The following is a 22,491-nucleotide window of genomic DNA, read 5'->3' on the forward strand; positions in this document are numbered from 1 at the left end:
GAAGATGAAAAAATATACATATATATTTCTTTCAAAGACTTATAAAATGTGGTTAGAGCCACATAGACACACAGCACTGTGGGGATGTAAAGGATGTCAAAGTGGTGTTCAGTCCTTCGTCACCTAGACCTCTGACCTCTGTGCCCTGTCTCAGCTGCCTTCATTTGTCTCAGGAGGGCTGAGACAAGATGAACCTGGATTCAAATCCTGGCTCTGCCTCTTACCAGTCATGTGACCTTGGTCAAGTACTTAGCCTCCTCAAGCTTCAGTGTCAGTACTGATACAAAGGAAGTAAAAAATAATATCCACTTATGGGGGGGTATTGATAGCAACATGTGTATGAATGCAATGATGTGGAAGCTCGTGGCCCAGTGCCCAGAACAATGTAAATATTCAATATCACTACTGCTATTCTAGGTCCATGAACTGGAAAACACTTTATGATTGATAGTTTTCACCGACGAGAGTAGTTTACATAAGTGGAGAAGTCGAATATTACTGAGTGACTAGGGCTTGAGGGGAATTTGAAGTCCTATTTTCTGTTCTCCTGCTTCTGCCATCAATTTTGTTGAATGAGTGAACTTCAAATAGCAAATAAAATTTTACATTTTTTTAAATAAATTAATTTTGTATTGGTGTTCAATTTACCAACATACAGAATAACACCCAGTGCTCATCCCGTCAAGTGTCCCCCTCAGTGCCTGTCACCCATTCACCCCCACCCCCTGCCCTCCTCCCCCTCCACCACCCCTAGTTCATTTCCCAGAGTTAGGAGTCTTTATGTTCTGTCTCCCTTTCTGATTAAAATTTTACATTTATGACATAAGATGTCCAAACACACAAGCTATGTTTGCAACCACTGTCTAAAAGCTTAAATATTTTAAACAAATCAGGTGCTATTTTTAATTGCTGTGTTTGAGTCACTGAGATGAATGCCTCAGTTATGAGTACCAAAACTGAGGTTTCATTTCGAAACATCAGCCATGGATTGCATATACCACAATTTACTAGGCAATGACTTGATTCATTGGGGACGACATTTAGATTTTATATTAATGGAGGATAGTAAAAGTTGTATTCAGTGACTGTGAGGAACTGTGAAAATCCTGATCTTTTTCATATGGTAGAAAAAGCATCTAAAGCTCTACATTTTAAGAATAAACTTTAAATTTTGGAATAAGTTTAGACTCACAAAAGAGTTGCAAAAACAGTAGAGAAAGTGCCCACATATCCCTCAGTCTGTTTGAGTTTCCCTGAACATTGTCATCTCACACTATCGTGGTGCATTTGTCAATACTAAGAAACCAGGATTGGTACATTAGTATTAGCTCTACTCTTTATTCAGATTTCACCAATTTCTCCAGTAATATCCCTTTCCTCTTTCAATATCCAATCCAAAATATCACATTACCTTTGTTTACATCTCCTTAAGCAACTCTGGTCTGTGACAGTTTCTCAGTCTTTCTGAGTTTTTTGTGACCGTGATGATATTGAGGAATATTGGTCAAATATCTGGTAATGTCTTCTATCTGGATTTGTCTGGTGTTTTTCTCATGAAAACATGAGGCTAGGATTATGGGCTTTCAGAAAGAATGCCATAGAAGTTGAGTGTACTCCTTGTCACATCCCATCAGGGAATACATGATGGCAACATGAGTATTACAGATGGTGTTCATCTTGATCACTTGGTTTTGATGGTGTTCACAAGGTTTTCAACATGAAGATACTGTCCATCTGCACTGTTGGTTGTTTGGAGATAAGCCAGTAGGTCCAGTCCCTCTGGCAGGTGGGACGAGGAAGCCATTAAGTTCCAGCTCTGTAAAGAAGACTTGTCTCTTCTCCTTCATTTATTTATTTGCTTGTGTGTGTGTTCATTCATTCATTCATTCATTCATTCATTCATTCATTCAATAAATCAATCATTTGTTTATACCACCACAGATTCATGTATATTTATTTTGTACTTTGGGTGATAATCCAATGCTACCTTATTTACTTCATTGCTCAAAATGTTCCAGTTTTGGCATTGGAGGATCTTTCAGATTAGCTCCTGTGTCCCTTTGAATTGCCCTCATCCTTTTGCTTTTTCTGAGCACTTCTGGACTTTCTGGCACTACAAGATACTCTAGGTTGTCTTGTCATCTCCTGCCCCAGCTCTAGAATCAGTCAGTCCTCCAAGGATCCCTGGTCTTTTTCTGAGGAAAATGGCATTTAGAAACTGAGATCTGGGTGCTGGGTATGTTCCTCATTACTGGGGGAAAATTAGGCATTTTTAAGTACAGAATAGGGAATCTGTCATCTTGAGTGTACTTTATGAGTGGAAAATTACTGAAAAGATAAATTTGTTATAACTCTTGTTATTGATAGCCTCTCCTCCCAAACCAGCAGGTATGGTTTCTGTAACCATTGTCCCGAGGCTGACTTGCTAGTGATGGAGGAGTAAATCCTTAGAATCATCAATTTTGACCCTCAGAGGAAAGGTAGCAAGTCCACTCAGTTACACTTTTGTGGAGGCTAGTGTTATCTGGAAGACTTCTTTCACTTTCCCTACACACAGATAGGGATAGTTCTAATCTCCAATGGCAAAAGATGATCCTCTGGTATTAGAAAATTTTCCAAGATGGTTGCTGGTTCTAAGTGTAGACTCCTCCATATTCATGAACATACAGATCTTTTTGTTCAAAAACTGAGCCAAATGAGGGACATCTGGGTGGCTCAGTCAGTTAAGTGTCCAACTCTTGGTTTTGGCTCAGGTCGTGATCTCAGGGTTGTGAGATCAAGCCCCATATCAGGATCCATGCTCACCTTAGAGTCTGCTTAAGACTCTCCTTCTCCCTCTGCCCCTCCCCCCCCCACATGCACATGCATGCACATGCTCTTTCTCTCTCTCAAATAAATAAATAAATCTTAAAAAAAAAATAAACAAACCAAAACTGGGCCAAGTGAGAACTGAATCACAGCTCTTTAGTGCCCTGCATTCCAGACTCACGACAACCCACATATATGTGTTGGAAGATGTGGAACAAACAATGGATTTGCAGCCTAAGGCCTGGCTGTGGGTTTGCTCTGCCACTTGCAAGTCATACAGGTTAAAGTAAATCCCCTTTGCTACTTTGATATTTATTTATTTTTTAATTAACAAAACAATAATTTTTTTCCTACATTAAAATTTTTTTTAACTTTTAGAAAAATTGCAAGAATAATACAACAAATACCAGTGTGTTCTTTACCTAGATTCATCAATTGTCAATATTTTGATTTGCTTATTTTTTTTCTGAGGGATGGCCAAGACAACACTGTTTTCAGGATATGTAAGAAGCTTGTGTCCGCAGGTGGGCTTGTCCACATGTACTATGTTGTGGGATGGAGCCGGCCGTGAGGAGAGGAGGACCCTGCAGGCTTGGGGCCAGTGACCAGAAGCTTACCTTCCTTACACTGCTATGTTCTGTAGGGAATCCTAAGGATCCAAGAATTTTCCATTTGAACCTAGACTACCAGGTCAAAATAAAGCTTTATTTGTCAAGGCAGGAGGATAAAGTTTATTTTATTAGTTTACTAGATTGAGCTGTAACTTTTAAACCTCCAGAAGTATACTGTGAAGGGCTCCATTTGTACCATAGTCCTGGGCCAGATGTGGGCAGGGGGTGGTGAGGCAACACTTAACACTTATTAGAAGGGGAAGAGGCATAATGCTTTCTACTGATTTCACTTATATGTAGTGTGAGGATTAGAATGAGTCATCCCAAGATGTGCCAATTTGATGTGCAGATTATTTCGAACTGAAAACAGTTAAGGCCCAACAGACTCAGAAATTTTGCCCTCCCACCTTTTACTGCCTAAAAGAATTTGGACAGAGGATCTGCTCCAGGAAGGGAGCTTTCACCATAGATAACTACAGTATAATATGAACTAGGGGTGGCCAACAGAAAGAACTTATCAATGTCTGTTGTGAGAATTCCTCACTGTGTTCCATTGTTGCTGTATGGCCCAGCAGACATTTGTTTACTGAACATTTACTTTTTTCCATCTTCCTATGCATTGCTTTCCTTCCCTCTGGTCCCAGACTCTTAGTTCTTAGTTCAGAATGACATAAATACCTCATTTCCCCAACATCTTTGGAGTCTCATGTTTATGTGGATTCCCGAATACAGATGTAATTAAATTTTAAATTTTATTTTCTCCTGTTAATCTGTATCATGTCATTTAATTCTTAGACCAGTCAGAAGAGTTTTGAACGGTAGGTAAGAATTTTCCTCTCCAACAGTAGAAAAAAAGTCTTTTTTCTTTTTAAATTACTACTTCACCTCCATTGGCTAAAACATTTTGAAAAAATATCAGCAAAATAAAAATTGTTTTAAACTAATTTTTAGTTCAGTTTTTTTTTCAAACCTGGCAATTCATTGGAAGTCTGTATATTAAAAAATTTTAAATGTAGATACCTATGTTGTACACCTAAAACTAGTATAACATTATGTATCAACTATACTCAAATTAAATGAATGAATAAATAAACAAATAAAATAAAAAATAAAATTTAGATACTTGTAGGGGCTGAAGACAGGCTACCCCAAAGTGAGCAACTCTAGCATGAAGGCAATTGAGGCCCTGTGGGCTCAAGAGAAACTTTTGCCCCTCCCTTAACCACACAGAAGAATCTAATTTGGGGATCTTTCCCAGAATAAAGGTTATTAGCAGAGATGAATTTTATCTGAGTGGCCCATCTGTATGGCAGGGCAAACATCTAATTACCAAACACCTGCTCTTCTCTGCCCTGTGAACTACATTCCTTCCCTCTGAAGTCCCAGGCCCCTGCCTCCTTCTCCTTAGTTTTCGATGACATATAGACCTCATTTTGCCCAACAGCCTTGGAATTTCCAGGTCTCTGTGGGCTCCCGTACATACAAACTTAATTTTGATCTCCTCCTGTTAATCTGTCTCATGTCAACTGGACTTTTGGTCCAGCAAGAAGGACCGTGAAGGGGAGAGGAATTATTGCTCTCTCACAGTACCAAAATAAGATCACCCATCCACTGGTAAACAACATTAAACTATGCCTTTGGCTTCCAAATTTCATCTGTGACTGCCCATTTTTAGCTGGAACTGCACATCACAGAAATCTCAACAGAGAGAAAGCTTTAGAGAAGTGTAAATTTAAACTCTGGCTTAATTGCTTTTCATCAATTGGCACCCCAGGCATCTGTTTTAATCTGACTCAGTTTATTTTAAGGGTTGTGAATTCAAAGCCTTGGGATGCTGCCAGGCAGTGTGGAGTAAAGAAAGTGAGCTGTGAGAAAAATCAACTGCCAGAATGCAACAAAAGTTTAATTATTTTTACTGAACTATTGGATATGTGTGCCACATAATATAAATGTGGGAAGTTGGAGATTATATTTTAAATTCAAATTTGCAAAAAACAAGTTGGAATGTAGATGTAATTAAACTATTAATTTTTCTTTCATTGTTCATTATGTTTAAATTGGAAACTGGAAACCTGACGTCTTCTCTTCTGCATCAAGAAATCTGTACCAGAATTGACATTTCATAGTGTATATGCAATGTGGAATTCAATTTTATCACAATCTTTAGTGTTATTATTTTATTGCTTTATGAGTTTACAAGCACTCCTGATCAGAGGTAGAAAGTTTGCACAGGGGTTCTTTAATTTAGGAGAGCTGCTGCTGGGGTACATACAGTTCTGGCATTCCCCCCACTGCCATATTTGTTGTTTGGTGTGATATCGACAATGATTATAGACACTGAGAAAGGCCAACTTAACCATGCTGGTTTATTTTCAGATATTCATTTTCCACGTTCACTTTTCGGTTCCATGACTCGGGATTATGCAGTGCAATCCACACTTTTATTTCTTGAAACTGATTTCAACGACTAGAATCCCTAATTTGGGCCAATTCCTAATGAGCACTTCTCGGAGAAATGGTTAGTGCTTCAATGGATTGTACCATCCAGTGAAAGGGCCATGTATTCAATCTAATCTCTGGTTGGGAGCCGAGGCCAGACTGCTCCTCAGATGACAGGAGCAAGTTATTTTCTTTCTATTCCCTTTGATGCCATGTGACAAGCAAGACTCTTAAGCTTCATGACTCTTATCACTTCATGGTGCTCAGGGCATGAGCACCATGCTCTGCCTCTTACTCTCCAGTAATGAGCTGATCTCTTTGATCAGTACATGTGTAGTTCATGGTTTTAATTACTGAGTTTAAGATGTGTTCTATAACTTTTTAGTGCAGACTGATTTCTAGTAAATGATGTAATGAGGGATTTAAGTTCCCTATTATTGCAAAACATTGCCAACTTGAGCTTAAATTTCTCTTCTTTCTTTCTTTCTTTCTTTCTTTCTTTCTTTCTTTCTTTCTTTCTTTCTTTCTTTCTTTCTTTCTTTCTTCTTTCCTTCTTTTTGAGGGAGAGACAGACAGAGAGAGTAAGCAGGAGGGGTAGGGGGCAGAGGGAGATGAGAATCCTAAGCAGGGTCCACATCCAGTGGGAACATGAAATGAGGCTCAATCTCATGATCCTGAGATCATGATCTGAGCTGAAATCAAGACTGAGCCACCCAGGTTCTCCTGAGCTTAAATTTCTAGTGAGTCAGTGTTAGTGGTGAACACTACAGGGACATATCTACATTCTGTTTACTAAATTTGTCTAGACTATATTCAACTTTTCATGACTTAGAGAAGACCACAAATTCTTCCCTTCTCTGCATGAATGACTTTATAATGTGACTTTGTAGCTCTTCTCATAAAGAGGAAATCTCTTTCTGTATGTCATGAATATGGTCTGGCCTTGTGACTTGTTTTGGCCAATAGAAGGGGGAGGAGCACTGCTGTGCAAGTTCTGGGTTTTTTTCTCAAGAGGCTTTGCATGCATCTGCCTTCAATGTTTGGCAGACAATAACTGCCATGTGACCAAGCCTGGACTAGCTTGCAGAGGGTAAAAGACCATGGGAGAGGACTCCATTATCCCAGCCATGCAAGTGAGGCCATCACAAAGCAGGCAGCCCAAAGCCATTCTTCTGCTAACAACAGAAACACATAAAAGAGTCCTGACAAATCAGGCCAGCACTGCCTAGGTGGTAAGAACCGTGTAGCTGAATCCAACTCATGCTGCCAAACTGCAGAACAGTAAGATAAATGACTGGCTGTACACTTAAGCCATTAAGTTTTAGGGTGGTTTGTTACATAGAATTAGTACCTGATATGATTTATCTCAGTACACTGTTGACACCATGACCAAAGTCTCATCTTAATTCTTAATGATACTGAAATGAATATAGTTACTCCAAGTGGTATTGTTTATACTTATAATCTTATAAGTTGCCATAGAAAAATGTCATGGATTAATTAAAATTTTCATAGACTTAGCCTTTCAGTTCTAAGCAATATTTTCTACTTCCTGAAGATCAGCCAATGCTTGATTCTCTTCAGGAAACAATATATTTTTTGCCCTTAATAAGACATTCTTTTATAGATTTGCCTTCTATGAAAGTGTTTGTGCTTGGAAAACCTTCTATTAAACACATAGCTGAATTTTCTAGTGGTAACATTTAATTTAGGAACATGAAAAAGAAACTCCATTTAAAGTTCAGTTCTGGGGATCCCTGAGTGGCTCAGGAGTTTAACGCCCACCTTCGGTGCAGGGTGTGATCCTGGAGTCCCAGGATTGAGTCCTGCATTGGGCTCCCTGCAGGGAGCCTCCTTCTCCTTCTGCCTGTGTCTCTGCCTCTCTCTCTCTCTTTCTCTCTCTCTCTCTCTGTGTGTCTCTGTCTCTCATGAATAAATAAATAAAATCTTTTAAAAAAGTTCTGTTCTGTTTTTTAGTTCATTAAGTTCTTTAGCATGCATCTTTCTTGAGCCTGGTATAATTCTTACTATAATTAATTTCATAATAGTATCTTTATTTGTATTTAATTGACAAAGGCACACCTTATTTGCATACTTATTTAGAACTATTTTTTACTTTTCACAAAGAAAGTATCTCTTTTTTCTTGAAACTACAAGTTTTCATTCTATCTTGTTTTCCCACTTTTGGTAGAGATGTGGGTAAAAGTCACTCTTTTCGTAAATCTACTATAAATAAAATAATTGGGTATTTGAGAGAACACATGGCAGCTTGTCATCTGGCTTCAGATTCAAGGAGATGACAGGGGGGCAGCCCCGGTGGTGCAGCGGTTTAGCGCTGCCTGCAGCCCGGGCCGTGATCCTGGGGACCCGAGATCAAGTCCCATGTTGGGTTCTCTGTGTGCAGCCTGCTTTTCCCTCTGCCTGTGTCTCTGCTTCTCTCTGTATACGTCTCTCATGCATAAATAAATAAAATCTTAAAAAAAAAAAAAGGAGACGACAGGGGCTGGTGGAGACTATAGTTAGTTGGAGAATATACACATTGCATTTGAAAGCAGCCAGATATTCAACCACAGTATCATTACCAAGTCTGAAGATCTGACATAATCTGATTTTCTAAATTTTTAAGAGAAGCTCCAAATACAGATTTCTATGTGAAATATCCTGATTTCCTAACTTCAACTAATTTAAGCTATCCTTTAAACACCATGTGAGTCAACAATGTGTACCAAATGAACATTTGTGCAGCAGGCTTTTTATACTTCCCCTAGGGTCAACACATAGTACTGAGCAAAGTGCTCTAAACTCAGACGAGATAACTGAATGCACGAATAGATGACTGAAGAGTATTCTTCAAAGGGGCACAAAAGAGAGAAGGACAATGCTTTCACTACCCTGCCCTTGCTTCTGCTTCAGGATGTGGTGGAGTAAGTTGGGGAAGAAAAGGGGAGACAGGAGTGGCAGGAGGCCAATGATGGAGGCTTTCTGAAGGAGACTTGGTCTCAAGAAGAAAGAAAAGAAGCTCCTTGTCCTGTAGCTCCTTGTGCTAAATATGGTAAGCCACTCTTCTCTTTCACAGAGAAGCTCTTTCTTATGGAGCTTGATAGTTATGAACTCCTTCCGTGGTAAGCCCTCTTGCATCCTCTTTTGGTTATGGAACAGCTTATGGTTGGGAAAAAAAGTCAGTTACACCAAAGAGATGAAGAATAATAAACTATTTTTCAAAGCAGGTCTCTGCTTAGTGGTCCAAGGGCTCTTCTCCCTTTCCATCCATCCAGTGACTTCTGAATACAAGGCTCTTGTGAGCCCATGAAGATACTTCTTAGGTTCAGGGAGTTGGGGGATTTCTTAAACTGTTCTCCTCATCTAATTCTTGGCAATCAGATGGAGTTCCCACCTTGAAGAACTCCAGAATTTAAAAAGAAGGGGGGGAATATCACCATATGTGTTGAGCAAGAGCTATAATGGGGTCATTGTTGGCTTGTAGAAGTGAATGATTTCTTAAGAAGAAATAAGAGGAAATTGATTCTCCTGTATTGGGGTGAGTCATACCACCAAGTATATTGATTTTATAAAGATCACAAAACATATCTAGTCAAAAAATCTCCCATTTCAGAGTAGAAAGTAGAGTCAAGAAAATATTTGAACTGGTTAATGAGATAAATCTGTAATTGGAACATACAGAATCTAGAACTTCTCAGACTCAAGTTCTTTAATTTCCAAGTTTTCCTGGAAGGAAAAGAACTGAGTGTGTGGAGGCTGTGTGCTTGTCGAGGCTTAGGGGTAGTGTGCTAGGGCAGGCAGGCTGTGACAGATCATCACAGTCACCTGTAGGGCTGGGACTAGCTCGACCTTGGTGCTTTCATGCAGATGTCCAGGGATAGAGATGGGAATACACATGGTACCATTGACTTGGAAAATCTTGATGCTCTGAAACTGGTGTCAGAGTTGTGGTAATGGAGAGTCCCATGAGGTCAGGATGAAGAAATTTTAAAAGTGGAAGTTCAAAGAATCTTATCCCCAAGAGCATTCTCTGAAATTTAAGAAGGGAAGTAAGGTTGTATGAGTCAGTCAGATCCTCAGATGATCAAGCTACTGTCTTCAGCAGATTCTTGTTATTTATTTATCTGATGTCTTGAGTACCACACACACTTTCCATTAGTTCTTTGATTTCCCTTTAGATGAACTCACCTGAAGCACGAGCTCAGTGGGGAGAGGGTAGCCTCTCATTTTAAAAGCCCAGGGAAGAAGACTCTTCACCCCCCATTGTCTGAGCTACCTTCGGGTGGGCTTGCAACCTGGGTTCAGCCAGTCAGACATCTTCCTTGAAACTTTGCTGGTGGCACGGGGCTGTGGAGCCAAGACCATGGATGGGGCAGTGTGTGGGTCATGTTTCTATAGCAGGACACTTGCTGTGGCTCCTAACACTCGGGCTTCCAGCTCCCATTTGTTCCCACTCATTTCTAAGTCTTGTTTTCCCATTTTCTGAGTCCTTGGTATACTTTCAGTAAAGCATCCCCCTTTTGAAAAGAGAGCCAGAGTTGTTCTGTTGCTAAACCAAGAGTCCTGACTGAAATACTGTCTGAAAAAAAAAATGAAATACTGTCTGAAGACTGGATGAGCATAGATGAATGCACCCAGGATCCTATGTATGTGCCTGGATTTGGACACCCAGGATGGAGAATATAGTGGTAGCAACACAAATAAGATTCACTGGAGACCTCCTGTGAGTTGCTTTTAAAATGTCTAAAAGAGACATTACTTCCCATCATAAAAATGGTAGCAATGATCCAACATTAAATCTGCCATTGATGATATGCCTTCTTTGCAACAGGCATTTCTTAGAAGATCTTGTTCAGGCTTCCAATAACCCTACTAGACAGGGTGTTTGCTCCCACTTGCAGGTAAGATGCCGAAGCCTAGGAGAGGATGACAAGTTCCCAAGGTCAGACAACATGCATGATGATCAACACTCCTGCCCAGCCCAAATCTTGGTTTTTTGTTCTGTTGTGTCACCTGTCTTCCAAAAAACAGAATGGGGTAAAGACTATTCCTAAATATGCCCTGAGAACCAATGTTGTTATTCTGGAGTCTGCACTGATCTTTCCTATCCATGTATCAAGCAGATATTCTCACACCTTCATCTCATTTTTAGATCTTACAGGTTTGTAACTTACTCATGGGTGCCAAGCAGGATCACCAGCTCCGAAGCACAGAGGACATGCTGCTCTTGTTCCAAACATATCCTCTTTTTTTTTGTTTTACTAGATAGTTCTTTGTGCTTTGGATCAGTCAGGGTTCTCCAGAGTAAAGAGGTTTATTATGAGGGATATTTTCATTCAAATATGGGAGCATAACCCATACTACATACTTCTTTGTATGGAGAAGTGCCACAGTCTACCATCTGCAAGCTGGGGACCCAGGGAAGCCCCTGGTGGAGTTCTAGTCCAAATTCACAGGTCTGAGAACCACAGGAGCCAATGGTGTGAGTCCAGGTCCAAGTCCGAGGCCCAAGAACCCAGAGTGAGGGTGTGCCTCCTCAAGCCCTTTCCTCACTCTCTTGTTTTGTTCTGTCCTCAGCAAAGTGGACGGTGCCTGCCCACATTGGCGAGGGCTACCTTCTCTACCCAGCCTACAGGTTCCAATGCTGATGTCTTCAGAGATACCATCTAAACACGCTTGGAGTTAATGTTGTCCCAGCTATCTGGGCACCCCTGAGCCCAGTCATGTTGACATGTAAAATTCACCATCACATGTCTCGATTTCACCCCAGGTACTTTCATCAGATTTTCCTTCTTTCAATTTTTTTTTCCATCTTGCCTGCCAATGATATGGGTCACATTGTTCCTCTTTTTTAGGATTTATTTTCCCCTGCTTTTAATTCAGAATTGCATGTCTTGTCTCTTTGCCTAAACATGTTTCTGAAAACATGTCAAGGATTTTAATTTTTCCTGCAATCCAGGAAGCTAATGATGGTATATGGTGGGAAGTGGGCTGAAGGGGAGGGAAGGAGAGAGTCTGTGCTGTTTGGGGAAAAAAGGACTCTGAGAAATCTGGCATAAAAGAAAAAAAGAGGCAAGTCTGCTTTAGGAATAGTTGCAGTGAACTATCCTGTAAAGACAGGTTCATATTTGACTCAATTATTGGTATTTCTTGATATGAAAGCCTTATTTCATACCTATTTGAAATTTCTAGGACTGAGGATTGAATTGATATGATTTTAAGGCTGATTGAGTATAAAAAAATTCACTTTTGGGGGGAGAATATTCACATTCGAATTGCCTAGGAAAGTCAAGTTGTTGGGTTTTGTTTTGTTTTTTTTCCTTTTAAATTGATGTGAAGTTAATTTAAAAACTGTATTGGGATGCCTGGGTGGCTCAGTGGATGAGCATCTGCCTTTGGCCCAGGTTGTGATCCTGGGGTCCCAGGATCAAGTCCCACATTGGGCTCCCTGCATGGAGCCTGCTTTTCCCTCTGCCTGTGTCTCTGCCTCTCTCTCTCTCTCTCTCTCTGTCTCTCATGAATAAATAAGTAAAATCTTTAAGAAAAAACTGTATTAAGAATTATTATTTTTTTTAGGAGTGGGAAGTAAAGGGTGCAGAGTGAGGAAGGGAATCCATTAGCCAAGAACTCACTGGCTTGAGGGTGGTTTTCCACATAATTAAATTAATGTGGTATGATGTAGTCTGCATGCCCCACTGTCACGATAGGAACAGAAGTCTGCCATGGGTGCAGGGGGTGGTTGTAGGAGCTTACTCTCACAGCTGGTTTTCTTACTGCAATCAGAAGTATCTACACTGCATGATTATGTTTAATTTATTCTTTTACACAGGCCTCCTGAGGTGGGTGATAGAAATATGCATGACAGTCAAGATTCAAATATCAAGATTTAAATCTACTGGAAGGTCCTGCCCACCGTGTGTTCAAGTGGCTGAAAGCTCAGTTTTTGGTCTTCCTGTGACCAAAGCAAAGAGCTGTTGCTGAGTCTTGTTTTGGCATGGTGACTCATAATTACTGACAGGGACACTGGGTTTGCCCTTAGTGGCAGCATCCACGGCTCCTCCCACGTTGAGGTCCTCTGTTACCACCAAACCCAAGGACCGTGGCAACATGTCCCCCAGGGGCTCTGCTCCGCTAATTGTGTCCTGGCCTGGGCTCCTGCTCACTGTGTGCAGCAGCTGACTTGGCACTACTGGCCCTTGGGGACTCGTGGGCAGCTCCTACTCACCAAGGTTCCCATAGCCTGTGTCCCCTCAGTGGCCTGGCTGTCCTAGCTGATGACCCCTGGGGCTGTGCTGGTTTCACCTCAGGCTGCAAGAAGCATAGTTGTGGGTGAGGGGACGGAGAGAACTGGAAGGGTAGCTCAGCCAGGCCAGCCCTGCTCCCTGACGGTCTGGATCTGGGTCATGAGCAGATCATGGACGGGATAGCCTCAGAACCTAGCTAGCATCCTCATGGGGCACTTTTGAGTCACTGGTCACCTCGCTGACTCCCTGGTAAATATTTCTCCTTTTTCTTGCAGCAGTGGCTGAGGACTCCAGGGAGGAGGTACACAGGTGTCCTGATTGGCACCTGGAGACCCTGACGACTGAGTCAAGATCAAGACACAAGTGCAGGACATTGCTCATTTACTGTAGCTCCCTCTGGGGTTCTCTCCATGCTTGGGCTGCTCGGCTGAGGCTACTCTTTCTTCACTGTGAAGCAGACAATGGAGGGATCCTGAGGAGGAAAATGTTCTCAAAGGCGAAGGAAGATAAGGTATGTTGAGGGCCCACCATGCTTAAGGCACTGAACTACATTACTCTTTGGAGAGGAAGTCCCTAGAAGAGAAGAGCCGGGAACTTGGACCCTCCTTGCCTTCCTAGGTCTTCCTAGAGGCTCTGCCGGAGGAAATGAGAGAATCAGGAGTAATAGGAAACAATGAGGCTCCTACAGCCCAGTTCTGAAACTTCAATTCCCAGGGCTTCAGCCTCTCGGCCCAGACAGAGAAGAGGCACAGTAGCAGCAGGCTCTGAAAGAAACCAGCACCCTTCCCGCATGCCGAGGTGTGGTTGCTGTCTGTGCCACTGCTGGGCAGGGCTCTGCTAGGCCCTGAACCCCCACCTCGCTCAGCTCCAGCAAAGACAGATGCACTGCCCCCAAAGTCACCTGCTACTTCCTGTCCCTGATAGCCACTACAGACCTGAGCATAAGCCACATCCAGAAACACTGGATCCTCTGGAAGAAGGACAAGGTTAGACAGAAGGCTGCAACCAACAGCACTTTCCCCAGCCACTTGCTGCGTGCCTCCCTTGATGGCCCAAGAGAGTCTCAGCAGGACCTGGGCTGTAAAGGACATCCTTACAAGCCTCACCTCACAGGTGAGCCCCTCCCTTGAAGCCTCTACCTGACAGCAGTACTTACCCTAGCTCTCTATGGGCTCCTGGTCCTTGGCTAGGAAGAGTGAGTTAGATACCTGGGCTGCAGAGGTTCCTGAAAGTACAGAGACATGGGTCAGTCCCTGAGATAGTGAACTGGGGAGAAATGCTGGCCAGGTGGCTAAAAGGTAGACAGTGTCAGGGGATCCAGCACTGGGAGAGGCACAGGGTCTGGCAAGGTTGGTTCGCTTGGTGCTTGATACACCTGGAAATGGGCAGTGCAGGTGAGGTCAGCCAGGAGCAATACTTGTGGTCTGGCATGACCAAGATGGATCTAAGCTGGGAAACTTTCTCTCTCTCAAGTTCAAAGAAAACTAATCACATGATTGGAAATTTTCACCAACGGCATTGCTCATTATCATTTCCTTCAAAGATCTAGACCATGCACGTATCTTTCTATCATATTGGGCTCATGTCCCAGAAAAGATACTTCACTCCCAGTAACTCACGATGCAACCCAGATAAGAAATGAAACTTTGACTTCAAACAAAGCTTTGTGTTCTCTGATATGCCTTGAAACTATATCATTACATCTAAGGGCAGCAATGCATCCTGCTGGCCAAAGTGGTTTAGACAAAGATTCACAGTCTGAACAAGAAGGAGTCTTGGACACAAGAGTCAAATGCAACATCAAGGAAGAAAACGGGATAAAATTATGTGAATATATATCAATTGTCATCAAGGCAGGGCTTTAGTGTACATTTAATGCAGTGTTTCTTTTTTGTGTTCTGAAATGTGTCATAAAACATTGTCTTAAATCTATGGCATGTGTATCGATTCTGGAGCCAGACTTCTGGGCTCAAAATTAGACTTCATCACTCGTGTGACCTTGACTAGTTTGCTTATCCTCTCTGTGTCTAATTCCCTCGTATGCAAACAATACTGCATACAGTCAATCAACATACATCCAGCTCTTAGAACAGTACAGGGCACAAGGTAAGAGCTATGTTAAGGATTAGCTATTATTATCATTAGGAATGACAATTTTTCATCATTGTTTCCAAAGGTAGTGTTGGGGGAACAATGAGACTTCCCTGAGACAGTAGCACTCAACTGGAATATGAAGTAGGTGTTAGCCAGGGACGGGGACGGAGGGGCAGGGTGGTCGGTGGCAGAAGCTATTATCTCAGGAAGTACAGCGTGGGCTCAGGGCCAGAGAAGGCAAGAAATGTAGAACGCAGCACATTCAAATTCCTATTTTGAGATATTTCTTGAGTTCTGTGTTTTGAATGTTAAGCCAGGAGAATTCCAGTATCTTTAGCATATGGTACATGCACAATAATCTTTGACTAAATGAACCAGCCCGTAAGTGGGGACTCAACACAGCAGCCTTGGTTACAGTTGGCACCGATGCCCTTCCTGCACAGCAGAGCACTGGTGCCAGCCAAGGGCCAGCTCTGTGGGGCACACAAGGGGTCTCCTCATCCTAGCACCACGGAAGTGGGTCTAGCCGGCTCCTTGCCCAGAAATGCGCAGTCAGGACCAGCACCCCATGCGTCATGGGACCACTGTCCTCTACTCCTTGGCTGTCGGTGCTCCAGACTATCCTGCTCTCTCCCTCCTGGCACGGTGCCTGGCAGGGAGCTCAGGCTGCATACATGTTAGCGGAATGAATGACAAATGTGAAATTCCCGTCTTCCCAAGGGTAGCCAGAAGGTGCTTTACACCTGGAAAATTTAGTGATTTGGCTACTGGCTGGCTAGCCTGAGTGAATGACTAAGCTTCTGTGGGCCTTGGTGTACTTTTTAAGAGTAATGTGTGTGCAACAAAGCATGGCTCTGGGGCCATGCCTCCTCCGCCTGCTACTGGCTAGGCCACTTCAGGTAAGTTGTTCAACCTCCTTGTGCCTTGGTTTCTGTATCTGTGAAATGGGAAAAATAGTAATAATACCTCTCAAGTGGAGATTAAATTCATCAATGCATGCAAAGTGATGGAAACAGTAGCTGGCACATGGTCGGTGCTCAATATTACCTATGTTGTTAGTTTTGCTAATTAGTCCAAACTAGCCCAAACCTGGCTGTGCAGCTGAGTTACTCAGGGGACTTAACTGTACATAAAGGAACTGAGTGGCCAGGAAACTAAGCAGCGTCCCCATCACTACACCAAGACCCGGACCCAGAGGTGTTTGCAGAGGGGCTCGAGGAGGGTGAGTATCAGCTATGAATGTGCTTCTGTGTGAGGCAGGACCCTGTCCTCCTCACTTGGGCTGTGTGCTCACCTCAGGAGCCTGATCCCCCTGCAGCTGGGACAGCTCCAGGGAAGAATGTGCTGGGCTGGGAAGGGTGATGGGAGCACCAGCCGTCCTCTGCAGAGACATCACAGGAGGGACACACTACCATCTGTGCTATGTGCTCAGATCTCCTCATGCCCCACTGCTTCACTATTGTCTTCTCTGATCCACATGTACCTTCCTGCCAGCTCAGTCCTGGCACCAGGCTGCTCTCTAGCTTTAGCTCTCTGTCCATGGTGATTGCACCTCCCAGGAAACTGGTATCCTGCTCAGCCTCTGGAGCATCATCATGGGCACCCAGTATAGAAAAAGTAAAAGGAAGAGGAAAGTGGTGGCCATTCTGAAGTTTTGTGATGCTTGGTCTCTGGTCCTGATGCACCAGCAGACAGGAGAGGGGTTCAGGATGGCATCAGGACCTCTCTGGAATAAACCCTTGTTCCCACCTGTCCTGCTCTGTCCTCCTCTTTCCAGCCCCATTGTCCCTTTTCAGCAAACACTCCACACATGAATTTGGGATTCCTGGCTCTGTTTCCAGATCCAAAAACCCACAGCTTCTCTTGCTATTGCTTCCCCATCTTTCCCCACAGCCCTGCCTCGCATACACAACTCATATGAACATACACAGGAGGTAAGAACAGAGGACATTTCCTATCATATTCTTGCTGAAAACCATAAAACCGTCCGGAGCTTCTATGGAACATATTGCTACATGTAAAATGATTCAGATGCCCAAGAGCTGTTTGAGCAGATATAAACTGGCTTCTTGAATTTGATAGGAGCTTTTTAGGAAGAGATGTGTCTCCATTTCTATATCAGACATTACCTCTGTTCCTTCTGAGCTGGCTGACTGTGGCATGCCATGACCAGGAAGGGGACAAGGGAGGTTGTTAGAGAACTAAAGAGGCCTTTTCTGTGCAATCTTGCTTAAATTTCAAATATGGCAACAACAGTAAACATAACTAGTATGGCCATCATCATCAGAGTTAACACTTAGGAGCACTTGCTCAATGCCATGTGTTGGTTCAGAATTTTCTTCCCACAGAATTCCTCTAAGTTAGATGACATTATCAACCCCATTTCAGGACATCTTCAAAGTCAAAGCAAATTGCTGCCACTTGCATCCCTTTGTCAGTAAAGAAAAGACAATATTTGGCAGGTTTCTTTGAATTTTGGAAGCAACATATTCCACATTTAAGTGTATCATTCTTACCCAATTGCCAAGTAGCCCACAAGGTAGTCAGTTTTGAGCCAGGCCCAGGGCAAGAGAAGGATCTGCAAACTTCTATTGCCACAGAAACTGCTCGGCCATTTGAAAAATGGGATACAGCAGGTCTTGTGTCTCCCTAAGTGACTATAGCCAATATCGGTGGGGCCTCTGAGGAGCCAGGACAAGAGAATAAGGGGAAGGGCTCCTAGGATTTTAGAGAAAAAGCATCCAGTTTACCACTGGATCTTACTGGAAATTGAATGCTCAATCATGGCACATCCAGGGACGAAGCAATCTTAAGTGCTCATCGTGAGCAAGTCTCCTGTGACCACAAGGCTATTCATGCACAGCAGTGTCCCTCCTCGGGGATTGTGCTGGCAGACAGGAGTTGTATGAGCGGGTAGCTTGACTTTTGCTGCCTGTCCTCTTCTCCTGTAGTCCACACCTATGGCCTCATGTAGAAGTCCGTTCAACCATTTACCTGAAGAAGAGGAACCAGGAGAAGAGGATCCACGGCATGTTTCACAGGTGTTTTTGTACAGTGTGCTGGAATTAATGGGAGTGGGTCTGCTGCAGCAAGGCAGCCCCAACCAGGATCATTCCTCAAAGCAGGTGATGAAGGAAACCCTCCAGGGACAGGACTTCAAGTGTTGCATGTGGTCATCTCCTCCATCAATCTGACTTGAACCAATTAATTCTGATTAATCCATGCATTCTGTGGAGGCTCACAGTGCATGCCTCCCCAAGCCCGGAAGTCAAGCCTTCCCCAGGGAGACGGAAACAGCCCTGGTGCCACAGACTGCAACAGTTTCCAGAGCAGAAGCATTCAGAGCATCGGTGAGAGGCAGCCTGAGTTCTCGGCACCAGCATGCAGCACGCAGCGAAGCAGCCCAACCCACTCCATGAAGGTGAAGGAAGGCCAATGTCATACAAGTGAACAGTTAGGCAAACAAGATGACTTCAGATGATGGGACGTTCTGTGAGAGAAGCTCATGTGTCAGCAGGTAAAATGAGTCAGCCAGCAAAAGCAATCACTGATTTGAGTATTTGGTACATTCCAGATGTAGTTCTAAGCCCCTCACATGCATTGACTCATTTAATCCTCACAAGATCTTGAGGTGCACATTTATGCTCAGCTTACAATAAGGAGATGGAGGCATAGAGAGGTTGAGTAGGCCACCGATGACAGGTAGAGGGGCAGGTTCCCACCAGCTTCCCCCTGCAAGCTGCCTTCTGATCCCAGGTTGTTCTTGACCTTCCTGATCAGTATTCTAAAAGCCATTCCCTATGGGAATAAATTCCTATTTCTATTTAAGGCCATATAACTTGGTCCATGTTCCTGATTCCAAAAGAAGCTTGTTGATACTTTATGAATAAAAGAGCAAGTCCCACTTTCAGCATATTTAATTAAGCCTTTTGGAGAGCAAGTGTCTTCTCTTTTCCAAATTGGTGTGGGGACCTTTCTTTCCATCCAGGTACAGAGGAGCAAAAGGAATTTGTGCCAAGAAATATTCCAGGTGCCTTGTTAACCTGATGCTGAAGCGAAGTGGCAGGGCTGGGTATTGAAAATAGATGCTGATCCCAGCAAGACCACTTGATTCTGGCAGGAAGCAGGGACTTTTCAGTAAGACTCCCTTGGTGCATGCTTGCTTTCAGATTCATCTCATTGGAGTCTGTCAGCTGCTGAACTGTGAGCAGATTTATTGCTCCATCAATAGGCACCTGTAAAACCTGCCCTTCCCTTTGGAGATCTTATTTGTCCCATTGTTGCCATTCCTCAGAAGACAGGCTTACCTGTAAGGCAGGCCGTGCTCATATAGATTGGCAGGCAGGCAGGGGTGACCACAGAGCTCCCCGTGGCCTCAAGTAATAGAGGATCACACTCTTGTCACTGTTAAAAGGGGCTTAGGTAGATACTAAGGAGCCTCCGGGCACTGACCAGGGAGCTAGCCTTGCCTGGAAATCTTAAAAGAATATACCAAGGCACAGATTTTTTTTTTCTTCTTCTGCCTGGAACTGCCAAAGAGAAGAAACCAGAGACTTGCACAGAATTGTTCATTTTCTAATATTTTTTATTTGCTGTCATCTGAGAACTTTCTCAGCAGACCGCTAACCACTACTTCTTCCTTTTGTGTGTACTTCCCTTGTTCCATTTTTACCCCTCCCACCACATGTAAAGCAGCTCTGGCCTTGCTCGGGGGCAGAAGAAATGCCGGTTGTGGAAGCAGATCACATTAATTATTCACTGATAAGGAAGAGAGGAGAGATTGACTTCAGAGTGGCATGTGTAGATAAATCCATTCAATTTCCTCCAATCCAAGGAAGGGAGAGATTTACAGCTATGAGGAGGAGACAGTTTGTGAATAAGATTTCACGTATGGAAAGGTCAGTCTCAGGAGGAAACAAAGGTGAAAGGGGTCTTTGAGAGGCCACTGTGATATCAGTTATAATTCTTGACATCCATGTCTCTTTTCTTTTATCTGTGAGGCACTGCTTTTGTTTGCATGTTAACAGTAAGACCATTCAAGACATCCTGCTTTGGGGCAGCCTGGGTGGCTCAGCAGTTTAGCGCTGCCTTCAGTCCAGGGCGTGATCCTGGAGACCCGGGATCGAGTCCCCACATCAGGCTCCCTGCATGGAGCCTGCTTCTCCCTCTGCCTGTGTCTCTGTCTCTGTCTCTCATGAATAAATAAATAAAATCTTTTTTTAAAAAAAAAAGACATTATGCTTTGGAGAACACAATTGGAGAAGTGGCTTGTCTCCCACATTCACACAAATATTTCCTCTCTTGAGATGAAGTCTGGATTTCATGTTTAAAGAAATTTAGAGAAGTCTCAGGAGATGTCCTATGACACACAACCCGCAACTAGAAGACAGCATCTTAGTAAAGAATATATCTTCATAATCTATGAGAAGACTTTGGCATATTAAAATACCACAAACAGAAGTATAAGACACATCATGAATAACTATATCACAAATAACATATTAAGAATTAGTATCCCTAGTTCATAAAATACTCATACAACTCATTAAAAAAAGACTATTCCATGTCTTCTGTCCATTTCTTGACTAGATTTTTTTGGTTTTCTGGGTGTTGAGTTTGATAAGTCCTTTTTTTAAATATATTTTTTAATTGGAGTTCAATTTGCCAACATATAGTATAACACCCAGTGCTCATCCCGTCAAGTGCCCCCCTCAGTGCCTGACACCCAGTCACCCCATCCCCCCACCCATCTCCCCTTACACTACCCCTTGTTCGTTTCCCAGAGTTAGGTTTGATAAGTTCTTTAGAGATTTTTGGATACCAGTCTTTTATCTGATAAGTCATTTGCAAATATTTTATCTCATTCCATAGGTCACCTTTTTTTTTTTTTAATTTATTTATTTATGATAGTCACAGAGAGAGAGAGAGAGGCAGAGACACAGGCAGAGGGAGAAGCAGGCTCCATGCACCGGGAGCCTGACGTGGGATTCGATCCCGGGTCTCCAGGATCGTGCCCCGGGCCAAAGGCAGGCGCCAAACCGCTGCGCCACCCAGGGATCCCCCATAGGTCACCTTTAGTTTGGCCGACTGTTTCCTTTGCTGTGCAAAAGCTTTTTATCCTGATGACATCCTAATAGTTAATTTTTGCTTTTGTTACCCTTGCCTTTGGAGATGTTTCTAGAAGAAGTTGCTGTGGCCAAGGCAAAGAAGATGCTATCTGTGTTCTCCTTTAGGATTTTGATGGATTCCTGTCTCATATTTAGGTCTTTCACCCACTTTGAGTCTATTTTTTGTGTATGGTGTGAGAAAATGGTCCAGTTTCATTCTCCAGACATTACTCCAAAGAAGACATACAAATGTTTGACAGACACATGAAAAAAGCTAACATCATTTGATATTAGGGAAATACAAATCAAAACCACAATGAGATCCCACCTCATACCCGTCAGAATGGCTAAAATTAACAATTCAGGAAACAACAGATGCTGGTGAGGATGCAGAAAAAGGGGGAACCCTCCTACACTGTTGATAGGAAGGCAAACTGGCACAGCCACTGTGGAAAGCAGAATAGAGGTTCCTCAAAAAATTAAAAATAGAGCTACCCTACAATAACTACTAGGTAGTTATTATCTAAAGGATACAAACACAGTGATTCGAAAGGGCACATACACCCCAATGTTTATAGCAGCAATGTCCACAATACCAAAATAGTTCTGCCCTTCACCCATAAAGTAAGTCAGAGGAATAAAACCATAAAGATAACAGCGTAAGTCAATAACATAAAAAAAGGAGAGAAAAAATTAGAATCAAGTAACAAAGACCAAAGTCAATTCTTTGACAAAACTGAGAAATTTAGCTAAACAGATCAAAAAGAAAAAGAGCAAACACATTAGCAAAACCAGGAATGAAAGACAGTTATCACTATATCAGAAAATATTGTGTAAATTTTTATGCTAATAAAATTGATAACTAAGTGAAGTGAACAAATTCCTTGAAAAATATAACCTGCCAAATTGACACAAAAAGAGAAAAAAGTGTGAATAGTCCTCTATCAATTAAGAGCTTAAATTTCTTATCAAAAAACTTTCCTGTGAAGAAAAATCCAGGTCCAAACAGCCTTGCTGGTATATTCTATCAAATGTCCAGAAGGAAAAATTTCAATTATACACAAAATCTTTCAGAAAATTGAGGACTGTTACCAAAGAGGACTCATAATAATTTAAAAATGAAATAAAACTCCATTTATATTGGTATACAGTATAAAGCAATTAGGAATAAATTTAATATAAAATGTA

The sequence above is a fragment of the Vulpes vulpes genome, chromosome 13 (assembly GCF_048418805.1).
Source record: "Vulpes vulpes isolate BD-2025 chromosome 13, VulVul3, whole genome shotgun sequence".
NCBI lineage: Eukaryota > Metazoa > Chordata > Mammalia > Carnivora > Canidae > Vulpes > Vulpes vulpes.